The sequence below is a fragment of the Mytilus edulis genome, chromosome 9 (assembly GCF_963676685.1).
Source record: "Mytilus edulis chromosome 9, xbMytEdul2.2, whole genome shotgun sequence".
NCBI classification, from domain to species: Eukaryota; Metazoa; Mollusca; class Bivalvia; order Mytilida; family Mytilidae; genus Mytilus; species Mytilus edulis.
In genome coordinates this window covers 44123066-44139806 of record NC_092352.1, presented here as the reverse complement: position 1 = coordinate 44139806, position 16741 = coordinate 44123066, and positions in this window count along the sequence as shown.

Below are 16741 nucleotides of genomic sequence, written 5' to 3'. Positions count from 1 at the left end.
AGGACTTGTAAACCCAAAATCTTTTTTCCGGTCTCATTTTCATCACTATAAAAAATTATATTTAAATTAACACTGACTAAATTTTCGTTATATATTGCTTTTATAAATTGGTATTGTTTTGTATGCTCCCGCTGCTAGGTAAAGGGGGTATACAATGTTACTCTTGATCGTCCGTCTCTTTCTTTCGTCCCTCCGTCGTCCCATTTTCGTTTTCAGGCAGTAACTTTCCTGATCCAAATTAAAGAAACTCGTACACAATGATAAGAACCAAAAACTCACAGACAGTGTTTGAATTTGGTCAATGAGTCACTTACGGTGCTAGAGTTATGCTCCTCTTAAACATGGAACATTCTATTTTTTTCGTTTCACAATGCTAATCAGAAAGCGGAGACATTCGTATCCCCGGACACTTTATTCTTTTAATGTTTTATAATTTATCCAATGGTGTTTGACATTTCCACTATTCTTAATGGATGGATATATGATAACATAACCTGAAAGATTGTGATTAACAATCAGCAGGCGAAAAGGGATAGATATAGAAAATTTTGAGTGAATCGGATACACAACTCAGTTTAGCCGTCAGAAATGCGTGTTGAGTTCTTGCTCAAAGGGATCACAAACGTTCGACCTAACGGGAATGTCAGATTTTTTTATTTTTTAATCAATAACAATGGTTTGTTAGAAGTCATTAAACCCACTGAACTGCACCAAAATCCCACCAATAGCTGTAAACAATCTTTTTCTGTATTTTTTTATAAATTAAATTCAAATATATATATATTTTTCTCTTGTCCTACAAACAGTTTATAGTTAGTATGAATAGTGCATTTACATAATTTGTTAGAAACTGTAAGCTTTGTAATATTTGTACTGTTTGTTCTTTGTGAGGGCATCAAGGTAGATTAGCGAAAGCTAATTGAGTCACCCTCTTTAAATAAAGTCATTACTTACTTACTTACTTACTTACTTATAATTATTAAAAGATATGAAAGGTACAAAGTTCAATTTCCAACCGCATTTGCTGAAAAGAAACTGACAACACTTATAAAAACGAAATAAGCAGAACTACAAGGGGTATCCCAATCGGAAACTGCAGACGGATCAGAATCCCGAGGAGCTATATTAATAAAAAATTTGTAATGTTTGGTGAGTAAAATCTTGATTAGAATAATTTTTACGATATTTGAATTTAAAACTGCAATAAATGAAGGATTATAAGTTACAAAAGAGTGCGAAAGATACCAGAAAGTCATTCAAACTTATAGATCGAAAACAAACTGACAATGCCATGGCTAAAAAAGAAAAAGATTTACAAGTGAATATTAAGTGCACAACGTATATTGCTGCAAAGATGAGTACCCATTTAATATTGATGTTTTTGAAAGTTTATATTTTGTTACAAGAGAGTGTAACATTTAAGAGTAGATTTAGAACATAAAAGAAAGTCGAAAGATATCAGAGGAACATTCAAACAAATATTTGGTAATAAAACTTTTATTTTAACATGAAATGTAATAAAGTATTTTGTAAAATGAGTTACAATTATGAAAATAAACACGTTTTATCATTTGTTTTGGCATAATAATAATATCTTAAAAGATTAACAACTACGTTAAGGAACAATTTTTCTTCAAAACAATGCAATAGGAGGAATGGGACTGTGATTACGCATGTAATCTTAGCTGCAGGGGCTTATTCAGGATTTTGGAAAGGGGTGTAATTCTAATTTATTGGATGATTTTAATCCGTGAAAACATTATAGAACAATGAAATCGGGGTTTACATCCTCTACGTACCCTCTGGTCTGCCACTGAACCTGGGACTAGTACACGTGTTCAACAAGCATATATGAAATCGTCAATGACACGAACAACCTTTCAAACACAAGTAACGCTCTATACACATCTGTTGAAGAGATAAAACCACACCAGTCTGATATTAAGCGAGTCGTGGGCCTAAGATGTATTTTAATCAGGCCATCGTCAGCCGATTTGATCTGACAAATAAGGTAAATGGACATAAAAGTCATAGACCAACATATTATGGGACAGAAAATCACAAAATTCAATACAGGACAAACAGTGACAATTGATTAGTTTACATTTGTTTGAAAATTTATAAGGCACTGGAAATTATTTCATTTTGAAAGATAAAGTATTACTAAATTTCTTTACATAAAACCAGTCCATATGTAAACCATTTCGATGGCCTTTTTCGTAACAATTAATGTTACTCATCATCCATTTGATTTTACTGGTTTTGTTTTCTTTACAAAGTTGTTCAATAACCAAGAGTCCACGTATTAAAATGCCATTGGTTTTTTTTAACTTTATTTTTCAAGAAAAATACATCTCAAAACTGAAATTTGACTTTTTGTCCGTGACATTTTGTGATTCCTTACGTCCGTGGCTTTCTATCCTGCAGTCGACACATTAGGGACTCTCCAATTAATTTTGTAGATACAATCTTCTCACATAAATCAGTAAAAGGAGTAGATCTGTACTGTACATGTTCAACGTTACATATAATGGCAATCATATATAATAACTGACTATCATAGTTTCATGAACCTTTTAAATTATAAAAATCAATATGTAGAAGTCGCAAATATAATACAATATATTTATTAAATATAATGTGGTTTCTTAAAACTGCACTCGGTTTTCAAGTGGTCAAGTATTGCTAAAACTTTGGACACTGAAGAAGGCCATTTGTTGAGCCGAAATATTTGTCAACACGATTTAATAACAACATTTTCGTACAATAACATCTTATATCAGTACCGTTGTGCAAATTTTTAGACTGATATATTTTTTATACGTGTGCATGTAATACAATTTTCGTTGTAGAAGGGTCAAAATAAAGCACAAACAACATTTTCCAAAAGGCCATAAAAGTAAAAAAAAATATATTTAAACAAAACGCATTTGACTAACAGGTCGAACAACTGATGTTCTTTAACAAAATGGATTTTAATATAAACTTAATACTAAACGGAAAACAATTAACTTGTATCCAAGATGTTATGCCACAAACATAAGGTGTTAATATATTTTTTGTACACCAGATCCGGATTTCGACAATAAATATCTCCTCAGTGATGTTAGGAACCGAAACGGTATTTGGAAAGCCATATAATTTACCCTCAATTTAAGAAAGACTTTTGATTTTTAAGAGTCAATATAGGATGAACGGATCATATAAACAGGAGAGAAAATATGATACAAGCCCAAACGAACAATTATAAACAAGTCTAAATTGAAAACTACGCTCAAACCTATGATTGCGTTGGATAAAAACCGCAATTTTTATACGTGTGCATGTAGAACAAATTTCGTTATAGAAAGGTCTAAATACAGCACAAGCAACAATTTTCAAAAGACCATAAAAGTAAAAAAAATTATATTTAAACAAAACGCATTTGACTAACAGGTCGAACAACTGATGTTCTTTAACCCTGCTGACTGCCATTGGCGATTGCCAAATAAAATTGATCAAAAGATGTAACACAATGGATTTTAATATAAACTTAATACTAAACAGAAAAAAATAAACTTGTATCCAAGATGTTATGCCACAAACATAAGGTGTCAATATATTTTTTGTACACCAGATCCGGATTTTGACAATAAATGTCTCCTCAGTGATGTTAGGAATCGAAACGGTATTTGGAAAGCCATATAATTTACCCTCAATTTAAGATAGACTTTTGAATTTTAAGAGTCAATATAGGATGAACGGATCATATAAAAAGGAAAAATATGATACAAGCCCAAACGAAAAATTATAAACAAGTCTAAATTGAAAACTACGCTCAAACCTATAATTGCGTTGGATAAAAACCGCAATTTTTATATGTGTGCATGTAAAACAAATTTTGTTAAAGGAAGGTCTAAATACAGCACAAGCAACAATTTTTTAAAAGACCAAAAAATGAAAAAATATATTTAAACAAAACGCATTTGACTAACAGGTCGAACAACTGATGTTATTTAACTCTGCTGACTGCCATTGGCGATTGCCAAATAAAATTGATCACAAGATGTTACAAAATGGATCTTAATAAAAATTAGATTCTAAACGGAAAACAATTAACTGGTGGCCAAGATTTCATGCCACAGACATAAGGTGTCAATATATTTTTGTACACAAGACCCGGATTCCGACAATACATGTCTCCTCAGTGATGTAAGGAATCGAAACGGTATTTGGAAAGCCATATAATTTACCCTCAATTTAAGATAGACTCTTGAATTTTAAGAGTCAATATAGGTTGAACGGATCATATAAACAGGAGGGAAAATATGATACAAGCCCAAATGAAAAATTATAAACAAGTCTAAATTGAAAACTACGCTCAAACCTATGATTGGGTTGGATAAAAACCGCAATTTTTATACGTGTGCAAATAGAACAAATTTCGTTATAGAAAGGTCTAAATACAGCACAAGCAACAATTTTTTAAAAGACCAAAAAAGTGAAAAAGTATATTTAAACAAAACGCATTTGACTAACAGGTCGAACAACTGATGTTATTTAACTCTGCTGACTGCCATTGGCGATTGCCAAATAAAATTGATCACAAGATGTTACAAAATGGATCTTAATATAAATTAAATACTAAACGGAAAACAATTAACTGGTGGCCAAGATGTCATGCCACAGACATAAGGTGTCAATATATTTTTGTACACAAGACCCGGATTCCGACAATAAATGTCTCCTCAGTGATGTTAGGAATCGAAACGGTATTTGGAAAGCCATATAATTTACCCTCAATTTTAAATAGACTCTTGAATTTTAAGAGTCAATATAGGATGAACGGATCATATAAACAGGAGGGAAAATATGATACAAGCCCAAACGAAAAATTATAAACAAGTCTAAATTGAAAACTACGTTCAAACGTATGATTGCGTTGGATAAAAACCGCAATGTTTATACGTGTGCATGTAAATAAAAAAATCGTTGTAAAAGGGTCTAAATTCAGCACAAACAACATTTTCTAAAAGATGAAAAAAGTGAAAAAGTATATTTGAACAAAACGCATTTGACTAACAGGTCGAACAACTGATGTTCTTTAACCCTGTTGACTGCCATTGGCGATTGCCAAATAAAATTGATCACATGATGTAAAAAAATGGATCTTAATATAAATTTAATACTAAACAAGAAACAATCAACTTTTGGCCAAGATGTTATGCCACAAACATAAGGTGTCAATATATTTTTTGAACGTCAGATCCGGATTTCGACAATAAATGTGTCTTCAGTGATGTTAGGAATCGAAACGGTATTTGGAAAGCCATAAAATTTACCCTCAATTTAAGAAAGACTCTTGAATTTTAAGAGTCATTATAGGATGAACGGATCATATAAACCGGAGGGAAATATGATACAAGCCCAAACGAAAAATTATAAACAAGTCTAAATTGAAAACTCCGTTCAAACATGATTGCGTTGGATATAAACCACAATTTTTATACGTGTGCATGTAAAACAAATTTCGTTTTAGAAAGGTCTTAATACAACACAAACAAAATTTTCCAAAAGACCAAAAAATTGAAAAAGCATATTTTAACAAAACGCATTTGACTAACAGGTCGAACAACTGATGTTCTTAACCCTGCTGACTGTCATTGGCGATTGCCAAATAAAATTGATTACAAGATGTTACAAAATGGATCTTAATATAAATTTAATATTAAACAAAAAACAGTTAACTTGTGGCCAAGATGTTATGCCACAAACATAAGGTGTCAATTTTGTACACCAGATCCGGATTTCGAAAATAAATGTCTCCAGTGATGTTAGGAATCGAAACGGTATTTTGGAAAATCATATAATTTACCCTCAATTTAAGAAAGACTTTTGAATTTTAAGAGTCAATATAGGATGAACGGATCTTATAAAAAGGAAAAATATGATACAAGCCCAAACGAAAAATTATAAACAAGTCTAAATTGAAAACTGCTCTCAAACCTATGACTGCGTTGGATAAAAACCGCAATTTTTATACGTGTGCATGTAAATATATATCTAAATAGGCGATTAAGGGATGATTTCTCACTCAATGACAGAAGTGGGTTTTTTTCTCGTCAGGGAAGGAGGAATCATTAAATACCAGTATGTCTTTTGATTTTTTTTGGAAAAAATTGACGCAAACTTCAACCTATCCTTACTTCAGGATTCTTTATTTGCTACATCAATCGTGGGAGACGTCCTTACATTGGTAGCATTTAACTAGAACATGTCTTGCTATATGTTTCTAAATATTCTTTTTGTAAGTATATCACAGACGACACAAAGGTGAACAACCAGATAAAATTTCTGAACAATTTTATGATACCAATTATTAATGTACATTTCATTAGGAACTATCATTTGCTTTTCTTTTTCATTTTCCTATTACATGTTTCTGGTTTATTTCTTTCTACATATAAATACTTCTTAGAAACTCAGTCAACCATGTTCGTCAAAGTTTCATATAATTTCTCGCCAAAACGTAATACTAAAAATAAACAAAGGACTGAAAGTATATACATAATATTTATGTTATACGAATTTAAGGCGCAATTACTACATAAGTAAGCCGCCTACCAAAATCAATAACAACAACAATACATGTATCACAAAAGTCTAAAGATTTTAAAACGTTATAACAACGAAAAGCTAAGTTATCAAAAAGAAGCATGTCATGCAGACTTCTAATACGTTCGGGTATTTCACATCCAATTTTTTATGGTAATATTCTTTATAAAGCACAAAGGTGTCAGTATTCACCTCAGAAACTTACAAAACCTTTGAATAGACTTATTAAGAAGGGATATAATTACGATACTGTTGTCAAGTCATTAAAGATTGCATATTTTGGCGTTAATATTGAGTCACTGATAAGGTCTTTGCATCGGAACTAAACACATTTATTCTAAAAACAGTTGTTGGCATGACACGGGTTATGTTCTTCTCATATATGTTATGAAGGTATGATACTAAACCCCTAACGGGAAGGATTGTGCCTGATGTTCATATGATGAAATCATAATCTTTCAGTCAGTTTAATTGAAGTCTGGAGCTGGCATGTCAGTTAACTGCTAGTAGTCTGTTGTTATTTATGTATTATTGTCATTTTGTTTATTTTCTTTGGTTACATCTTCTGACATCAGACTCGGATTATTCTTGAACTGAATTTTAATGTGCGTATTGTTATGCGTTTACTTTACTACATTGGTTAGAGGTATAGGGGGAGGGTTGAGATCTCACAAACATGTTTAACCCCGCCGCATTTTTGCGCCTGTCCCAAGTCAGGAGCCTCTGGCCTTTGTTAGTCTTGTATTATTTTAATTTTAGTTTCTTGTGTACAATTTGGAAATTAGTATGGCGTTCATTATCACTGGACTAGTATATATTTGTTTAGGGGCCAGCTGAAGGACGCCTCCGGGTGCGGGAATTTCTCGCTACATTGAAGACCTGTTGGTGACCCTCTGCTGTTGTTTTTTATTTGGTCGGGTTGTTGTCTCTTTGACATATTCCCCATTTCCATTCTCAATTTTACACATTATCTACTCATTAACTATCAGGAAAACAAACTTGGTGATATATACAAATGAGTTAAATACATCTGCCTTGACTAGGCTCTGCATTACAATTTGAAAATTCAAAAGGTACACAATAATTATTAACAAATTTCACAGAAGTCATGTCAAAGAAAAATATTTAATAGCACTTAGTTAAATATCCAAGTAAATTACAATCAGTAATCAAATTAAAAATCACACACATTATCGTTTGTAGGCAAAGCATACTGTGTTTTTGTGCTTTATGTCTTGTATGAGTGTTTACGTATTATCTTTTGGCTAATCTCACGAATAATCAAGACGACAAAAACCCAATCACATTAAGCCAGTTGGTACCACTTTTCCAAATTTTGTTAATAAGTTAATAACCCATTTGTTGGTTCGTATATCTATATCCCAAAAAGGGATATAAATTCACAGTGCGAAAATTTTTAATTTTGGATTGCACTAAAACATTTATATCAATACTCACAACTTTAGGAAATGGCTTTTGTAAGAAGTGGACAATTTTCTTGATTAATCATATGAAAACAACCATTTTCCTAAGTACATTTACCAATCTTGTTTTAGCAGTCTGGTATTCAGAAAAGTTGCTCACAAAAAAAATAGCTGTTTCATTTTAACTGGGTAAAAAATCCCCACAATATAAAAATTTGTTGAAATCCGAGATATCATATTTAAAAAGGGTTATTAATTTATTATGATTCATTTGGGCGAATGAACCCAATTTGTTTATAAAGATAAATTATTTCGCCCACTATATTTGTTTGCGATGTATTCTATGTTGGTGGACTTTCTAAATACTTTCTTTATGATCACAACTTATGCTCCAATTCGTATCACTTCAGATGTAGCTCAACAAACCAATTCGATGAAAAACATAGAAAGAGATAATAAGTACTATTGCAGCTACTATAGTGCCACCGACAATATAATTCACCTTTAAAGACTCCTCTCTAGCTTTCATTTAAGATTTTACTGCCAGCTCTAAACATTCGAATTCGTCAGTCTGCAAAAATAAAATTAAAACCAAATAAAGTATTGGTATATTAAAAGAAAAACCCATTTCAACCAGTCGAAGGACAAAAGGCAACATAACATGCCTTCCAAATATTGTATAAAATGATAAATAAATCTCATGTGCAGTACGTGTGGGAATTTTAAATATTTCAATTAATTCATTTTTGATTATTATATCTATATAAATGCAAGCGTCAAAATTTAGTTATTATCAGAGCTAAAATGTCTGTGCTGTTCTATGAGCTTAACAGTTCAGTTTTTAAACATTTCATTGTAGAAAATAGTTCAGGCATTTTGTAAAATACCTTTCAATTTTTCTGGACATTACTTAAAATGCCTGAACAAATAACCAATATATAGATTTAAAAAATGCTAAATTTTTTAGGCATTTTACAAAATGTCTAAATTAAAATTTCCTGTAACATATGTATCAAATTAAGTTATCAGTTACAATTATTTATTTACCCTCTGTTCTGACAGAATTCGAGCTTTAAATTCTAGATCCTCTAATTCACCCTCTCTCTTTATTTCATTGGTCGACATTATGTCATTTATCTCAGGCACCTGATTTCCTAGAGTTTCTAACATCATATCACCATTCCCTGCGTCTCCATCATATCCACGTCTAGTCTTTCTGTTTTTCCTCGGCTTTAAAATAATAAAATTACATTAAAATATAACGATGATAGCATTTATAAGTACATTTGATCCCTTCTATTCATTTGATCCCTTCTATTCTGATTGATTTGTTATTTATTCGAGTTGCCCTTTCCGAAATTTAGAATTAAGGTATGCGAGTGGTATGCAAATACTAAAAGTGATCAATATCAGAATAAGAATATCAAAACATTTTATTAATACATACTCTCAGCTTCCTTTAAATTACTGAAGCATAATATATTATTGTTTGTATTTATCTATATTTTGGTGTGTTGCAAACCCGATATTCTGAACATGTTAGAAACCAAGCAAGAAGAAGATTTCAACTAATTTTTATAATCATTTTATCTAAACATTCAATCAAAAATTGGAATCCATAGCAGTCTACAAAACAACACATAGAAAACTAATAACTGAACAAGTTGAACCCAATAAAACCGAGGGGGATCTGAGGGTAACCAGACCCTGTTATTTACTAAATTGATTTAGTATTTTTAAAGGTTACAATTGTAAATCCATTTGTGAATATAAATAGCAGCAACCGTTGAGAAGTCAATATGTTAACTGCTGTAAACGTCCAAATGGTATATGTGCCTTCATCAATATATAAAAAAGAAGATGTGGTATGATTGCCAATGAGACAACTGTCCACAAGAGACCAAAATGACACAGACATTAACAACTATAGGTCACCGTACGGCCTTCAACAATGAGCAAAGCGCATACCGCATAGTCAGCTATAAAAGGCCCCGATAAGACAATGTAAAACAATTCAAACGAGAAAACTAACGGACTTATTTATATAAAAACAATGAACGAAAAACAAATATGTAACACATAAACAAACGACAACCACTGAATTACAGGCTCCTGACTTGGGACAGGATCAAGCCAATTTTATTGACGTTGGCTGTCACTGTTCTTTTATGTTTTTATTCCTTCAAAATGTAGTTTAGATATAAGCATCTCCTTATTGTCTAGGCTTTTGGTAATTTTGAGCCTGTATATAGACATATTATGGTCATCATCCCAGATCCTTTAAACAACAAAAATACCGAGAGAAAAGTCACATGCAATTTATCAGGTGTTATTTTCACTGATGGCATTTGACTATTACATGTTTTTTTATGGTTAAATGCAATGATCAGCTATTTTGGTTTTATAAATTTATATCCTTAACGAGGCACACAAATCAAAAAAGTTACACTGCATGCGTCCCTATCTACGTTAATGAGTCACCATTAAAGGTTAGAACATTTCCCTACATATACAGGTATTTTCAAATATTTCAAAGAATGAAACTATTTTTACCTTCCTAAAAACCAGAAAAGCAGTCAACAAGAACACGCGTGGTATCCTCGCTTGATTTAACAATTTATCCTTTATTTGAACTTGACATTTGGGTTTCAACTGCAAGGGTAATTTAATGAGGAAATCTCAATTAATTAGATTTAAAATCCGGTATTTGCGACAGAACTCAAGGGTGTGTCTAAAAACTTACTTTAAAAAAAATGTTGTGTGTCATTTAAGCAGTTATAAAGAAAATGGTTAACACACTCATCAAAGTTACAACGAGCAGAATTTTGTAGACATGGAGGGCGCTTCAAATACAAGACTCACCAGTGACGCCTTAATAACTAAAAGTTAAAAAAAAAAAAAGCCTAATAAAGTACGAAGTTAAAGTTGAAGCTTTTAAAACTCAAAATTCCGAAAGTTATTGCCAAATACAGCTATGATAATCTCTCCTTGTGGTATAACATCATAAACATTACAAAAAAATCAAAGTCTTGTAGACAGTATATTTATAATTATGACCATATCAATGATAATTCATGTCAGCACAGAAGTGTCGAATACTGGACTGGTGATACCCTCGGGGAGGAAATCGCCATCAGCAGTTTAATTGTCCCGTATTAGCTCATGGCACACTTAATGAATATTATAAAATTGAGAATGGAAATAGGGAATATGCCAAAGAGACAACAACCCGATAAAAGAGCAGATAACTTGTACATGTGGTATACTGATAAATAAACTCATCATATATACTAGGATTAAATATTATAGCGTTCGACACAAAAAAAAAACATCAGGAAGACATGGATATTTTATCATGCGTATTATAATATATTAATTTTGTGTTTACTCACCATTATGCATATGCCTCGTGTTGTTTATTTTACTTCCATGTTAACTAGTCGCTTATACAGTACAGATCGTCTTTTATTATTAATGAATACTTGTTCCCCACAGTTCGTTGGGTTTAAACTGAAAAGGTTAAACTGCTTACTGAATAATGTGATATTTATAGAAGTGGAAATGTATGTATGTGTTTTTTTTGTATATTATCGGTGACCATACAATATTATATGTTTTTTGGTATTATATAATTGTATATTAACCTAATCAGAGTCGTTACAATATGATTTTTTATTAAATCAATCTTATTTAAATTGAATATCCCAACTCACTCTTGTTTATTCTTGATCATATTTGTTACAGGTTCAAAATGAATAGGTAAGGAAATGAATCAGAAAGTATGATAAATAAAGGGTCCATTACTTGTTGAAACAAAATCCCTGTCTTTTTCACAGCCGAAAGTCTCGCCGTAAGTACACAAACGAAAGCTGAGCGCCATATCCAATCCTCTTTCCGAGCTTCTCTCCGAGCATAGGTGACGTGTTCTCTATAAGGCCGGAATGTGATTCTCGTCCGTTTCTGGAAACATAATTTAAATTATCACTTAACAATAATGTCACTTAATTTAGCAAATAGTGAATCCGAACCCTTAGAGACAGAGTACGAACTATGATTTATGACTGTGCAGACTACCAAACTGATTTTGATGGTCCGCAAGACGGACGGCACATACAGACTAGAAACTGTTTACTTTCCCATAGCATCTGTGTTTAGTTCTGATTTTTATATTATTTTTGTTCCCAGGTTTGTATGATCTACTGTTTGTATTTAAACTACTGTTTACTATTTAGGTATGTTTGTATAATATATTTGTTGTTGTGTTTATTAAAAATACACGGAGTATGTACCTCTCAACGAATGTTGTTGAATGTGCTGCAAGTTGCTGTGGCCCGATATGGAATCAATTGAAAAGGTTCAGCGGTTTACACAAAAGCCACTAGGAAAAGTGATGTTGCTCACAGATTGAATTCATCCCTTAAAAAATTATATTATCGTCATCAAAATATGGAGTGTCAGTTTCATACATGACTATTAAGCTTCATGGATCCCCCCAATTCACCCTTGGTTTTAAATCGGCTTGATGTATGTACTTTTATTTGTTTGTATATTTTGTTAATTCTACTTCATCTGTCATCGTTCTGGGAGTTCCTATGTTTTTATCCAACAGTTTTTTGACTTACGACACTTTATTATTCCATTTTACAATACATCTCACTAAACCCAACAAACCGATATATTATATGAAAAGGATGGGGTAACAGAACCTCAGTGGCACCCTTATCAATTAAGCAATGAGGTGAATTTCCAAACTTACTTTTTCGTTCTTTAATAAGTTTTATTTAGTTCTAATTTTAAAAACAAAACCTCGTCCATTTTCTAAATCAAACAAATTTTTAGTTGTCTTAATGAATTGCTCTAACGGGAGAGGTACTTCACAAAAACCCTATTTTGGTTCACCAAGTTTAATCAATAGTGGATCCATGAACTATATAAACGATTAGTTGTTACCTGTGCACAAGGACAGCGGTAATATGTAATACTAATGTTTACTTGCTTTTTACGACAATTTGCAGACGTAAGGATTTGCAAAACCCAAAACTTTTTCCGGTTACATTTTCCTTAGTTGTAAAAATATATCTTACACTGATATAATTTCTCGTTTCTATATTACTAATAGAAATGGGCATTCTTGTGTATGCCCTCACTTCTACTCGAAGGGGACATTACATGTAAATCATGAAAATTCATCTTTCATCCATTTCGTCACATTTTCGTCTACCAACTCTTACCTACGTTTTTCTGATCCATTTTATTGAAACTCATACACAATGCTAAGATTCGTAGAAAGAGATAAAATTTGGACAGTGAGTCATTTATTATGCAAGAGTTATGTTCGTTATAACTTTGAAAATTCAATTTTTTTGATTAAACAGTCCATCGGGGATGACACCAGTGTCTACCATTCGTTTTAGGGATTATTGATACACACACCTTCAGTTTCTTTCGTTAGTTTGAAAAAAATAGATATACTAGTAGTTAAACTGTAATAAAAGGTCTACTTGAACAGGACCTTTAATAACAGTATAAGGTAGATATTCTGTGATAACATTTTATAAATTTCGTATTGAACAGTTATTACTTTTCGTTGGCACTTTGTTTGTTGACTTTTCTAGTTCAATGAGCTTTATGTTTCCTATCATGATTTTTTTGATAGAGAGTTGCTGCTCACAAGGAAGCTATTAAACCAAGAGTACAAATGGTGAAGTTGAAATCATCCCTTCGTAAATTTGACGGATGCCATCACGAGTTGGTTGGCCGTTTCACAAATGATATCGGATATGTTCCTTACGTAGTAACTACAATCCCCTTCCCTTTCATGAATGTTAACTACCGAATTAGACTATTTACTGGATTTGTTATAACATGATCAACACGACGGGTGACACATGTTGAGCAAGATCTGCCTACCTTTCCGGAGCACCTGAGATCACCCCTTGTTTTTGATGGGTTAGTGTTGCTTATTCTTTTGTTTTCTATGTTGTGTTATGTGTACTATTGTTTGTCTGTTTGTCCTTTTCATTTTTAGCCATTGAGTTGTCAGTTTATTTTCGATTTATGAGTTTGACTGTCCCTCTGGTACCGTTTATAGTTTTTTAATGTGTTTCCTCAATAAATGTATTTGCAATGAAATAAAGATGACTTACTGTAACTTTATATATTATTTTTATTTTAACAACATAATAAGTTTTGGCTCATAGATGACAATTAATATAGTTTAAACCAGTTCATGTTTAATCCGTGAAGTGTATAATTTATATATAACACTAGGAGGTAATATCAAACGAAAAAAAACGTCTGTATGGACCTCCCTCAAAAGACGATAAGTTAATTTTCAAACTTATGTAAACTGCTAAAAATAACTCCAAGAATTGACAGAAAACCTGCAATCGGCACAGAGTACCAGTAACTAACTCGCTCGAAAGAAACCAACATTAAAAGAATAAACAAAACAATAAAAAACATTAATCCAGAAAGTGTATATCTATACTCGTTTCAGTAACAAAATAGGGATAATACTGATATTTATTATCCATCATCTCAGAGCACCATCTCAGACACCCATCACCATCTTATAACAAGGTAAACCATATACTACACAACTACTTTATTACTACGATCTTGAAGTATAACTGCTAAGATGCAAATAAACTGTACATTTGTAAAGATGTATGCTTACTATTCATTTGTCGATATGCAAATAAACAGCACAAATGTTGAGATGCATATAAAGTGACCATGTATTAGTTAAGTCGATATAATATGTTCATCTTCAAATATGTATTTAAACTGTATATGTGTAAAGATATAAATAATATGTGCAGATACATCTTTAAATATATTTAGTTTATAAACGTTTTCACGGAATAACAGTTTGTATGCATCTCACCGAATGGATTATATATACAGTTTCCATCAGTAATTTATAAGCAACCGCTAAACATTTTATACATCTTATCTTATTTTTCATCAAAAGGGCTTGCACTATAGTAGCTGTGTAGTGATATTCCAACATTTGACTGATATACGTCGTCAAATCAGGAATTCCTCCTCTTATAAATACAAATATTCTTGATGTTTATAGATTTATCTTTCTCACGACAAACCATGTTGATATCATAAATAATGTTCTTAAAAACAAATATTTTATGAAATATATTGATAAGATTTACTAGGATTTGTCAATGAAGAAATGCAATTTTTGTATTCGACCCCGTAACAAAAAATAGATAAACCATTTGGAACACCCAAGCTTTCTGAGAAAAGCGATAAAACTACGAGAGACACCAAAACAGCTGAGAAAGCTCAAGTCAAATATACGATATCCAATGACATACGATCGACAACAAGCTTTGTATCGCCACTTGTGTACAGGGCTATTTTCAAATCGTGTCTTTTCTTTTAAACTTTAAGAAAGTTAACATACGCGTTTGCTGGGTGTTTTGATAACTTTTTATTAAATATCTACCTGATAAAGTTGATGGTCATCATGCTGGTAGCTGCACCATTTTTTTTTATTGTGTGTTTTATTTACGACATGTGATCGTGATAGGTTTAGATGGATAGTAGTAACGTTATACGGATTTAACTCAATCACAATATTCTGACTGCATCCGTGTTGGATTTTCATGGCCATGTTCCTGTTTAGTAAATACAATGTATATATTTTGGAGGATTCTGGTGTTTGTAATTGTTATGATCAGTTTTACTGTTTAATATATATATATAGATTATGGATGGGTATTCAAACAAGAGGGTTATTTTCAGCTACTGTCGCATTGAAGGACGACAGGCCTGAAAAAAAACCATGCAATTTTTCAGTGAAAAGATGAATTCGAAGACTGAAAAAGTATGTTCTCATGAACTTTTTCTAAACGATCATAGGTTCACTTATTTCATTCGGAATTGGTGTGTCCTAAAAAACCAGCCCCCTCCAAAATGACACACTTTTAGACTATACGAAATAACATCCAATGTATCGAGTTTTTAGGTAATATTTGGCATGCATTTAAGCTACCAAGCTGTTAAATCCTCGGAGAAAAGAACTGTCCGTAAGTTGATATCCTCATCATTTGAAGAAGAATTAAGGCATAAGTAGTTAAGATAACCTTTAATTGTCATAATGGATTACAGGTTATGTTTCTTATGGAAATTAAAATCATTGTCTACTGAAAGAGTTTATGTATATCATTCTATTTATTGTATAATCCATGCATTCTACGTTCACTCCATATTGCTGTAAAAAGGCATGTTTTTTGTCTTTTATCAGTTTTAAGAAATTTCGGTTATGTTTGTTCATGTTTTTCCCACTTTTAAAAACTTTTAAGAATTACATCTTTTTAAACTGTCTTCAGTATATAACTTTTCTATCTCAGGAATAGATAACCCAAGCTGTATTTGGCAAATCTTATAGCAATTTTTGGTCCTCAATGTTCTTCAACAACGTACTTTCTTTGGTCTTTTTAATATTTTATGATTCGTGTTTCACTGATGAATCTTTGTAGACGAAACGTCTGGCGCAAATAAAAAATTCCAATCCTGGTTTCTATGATGAGTTTACTTAATGGATTTATAAACCACTTTTTGCAGTTTATTTACAACGAGTGAGATATATAAAAATAGAAAAAACAAAAAGAACAAACATATATGATATTCAATGTTATAGGCATTTCTAATATAAGTTTAGCGTCACAAGTAAATTCAAATTGCACACGTATTATTTA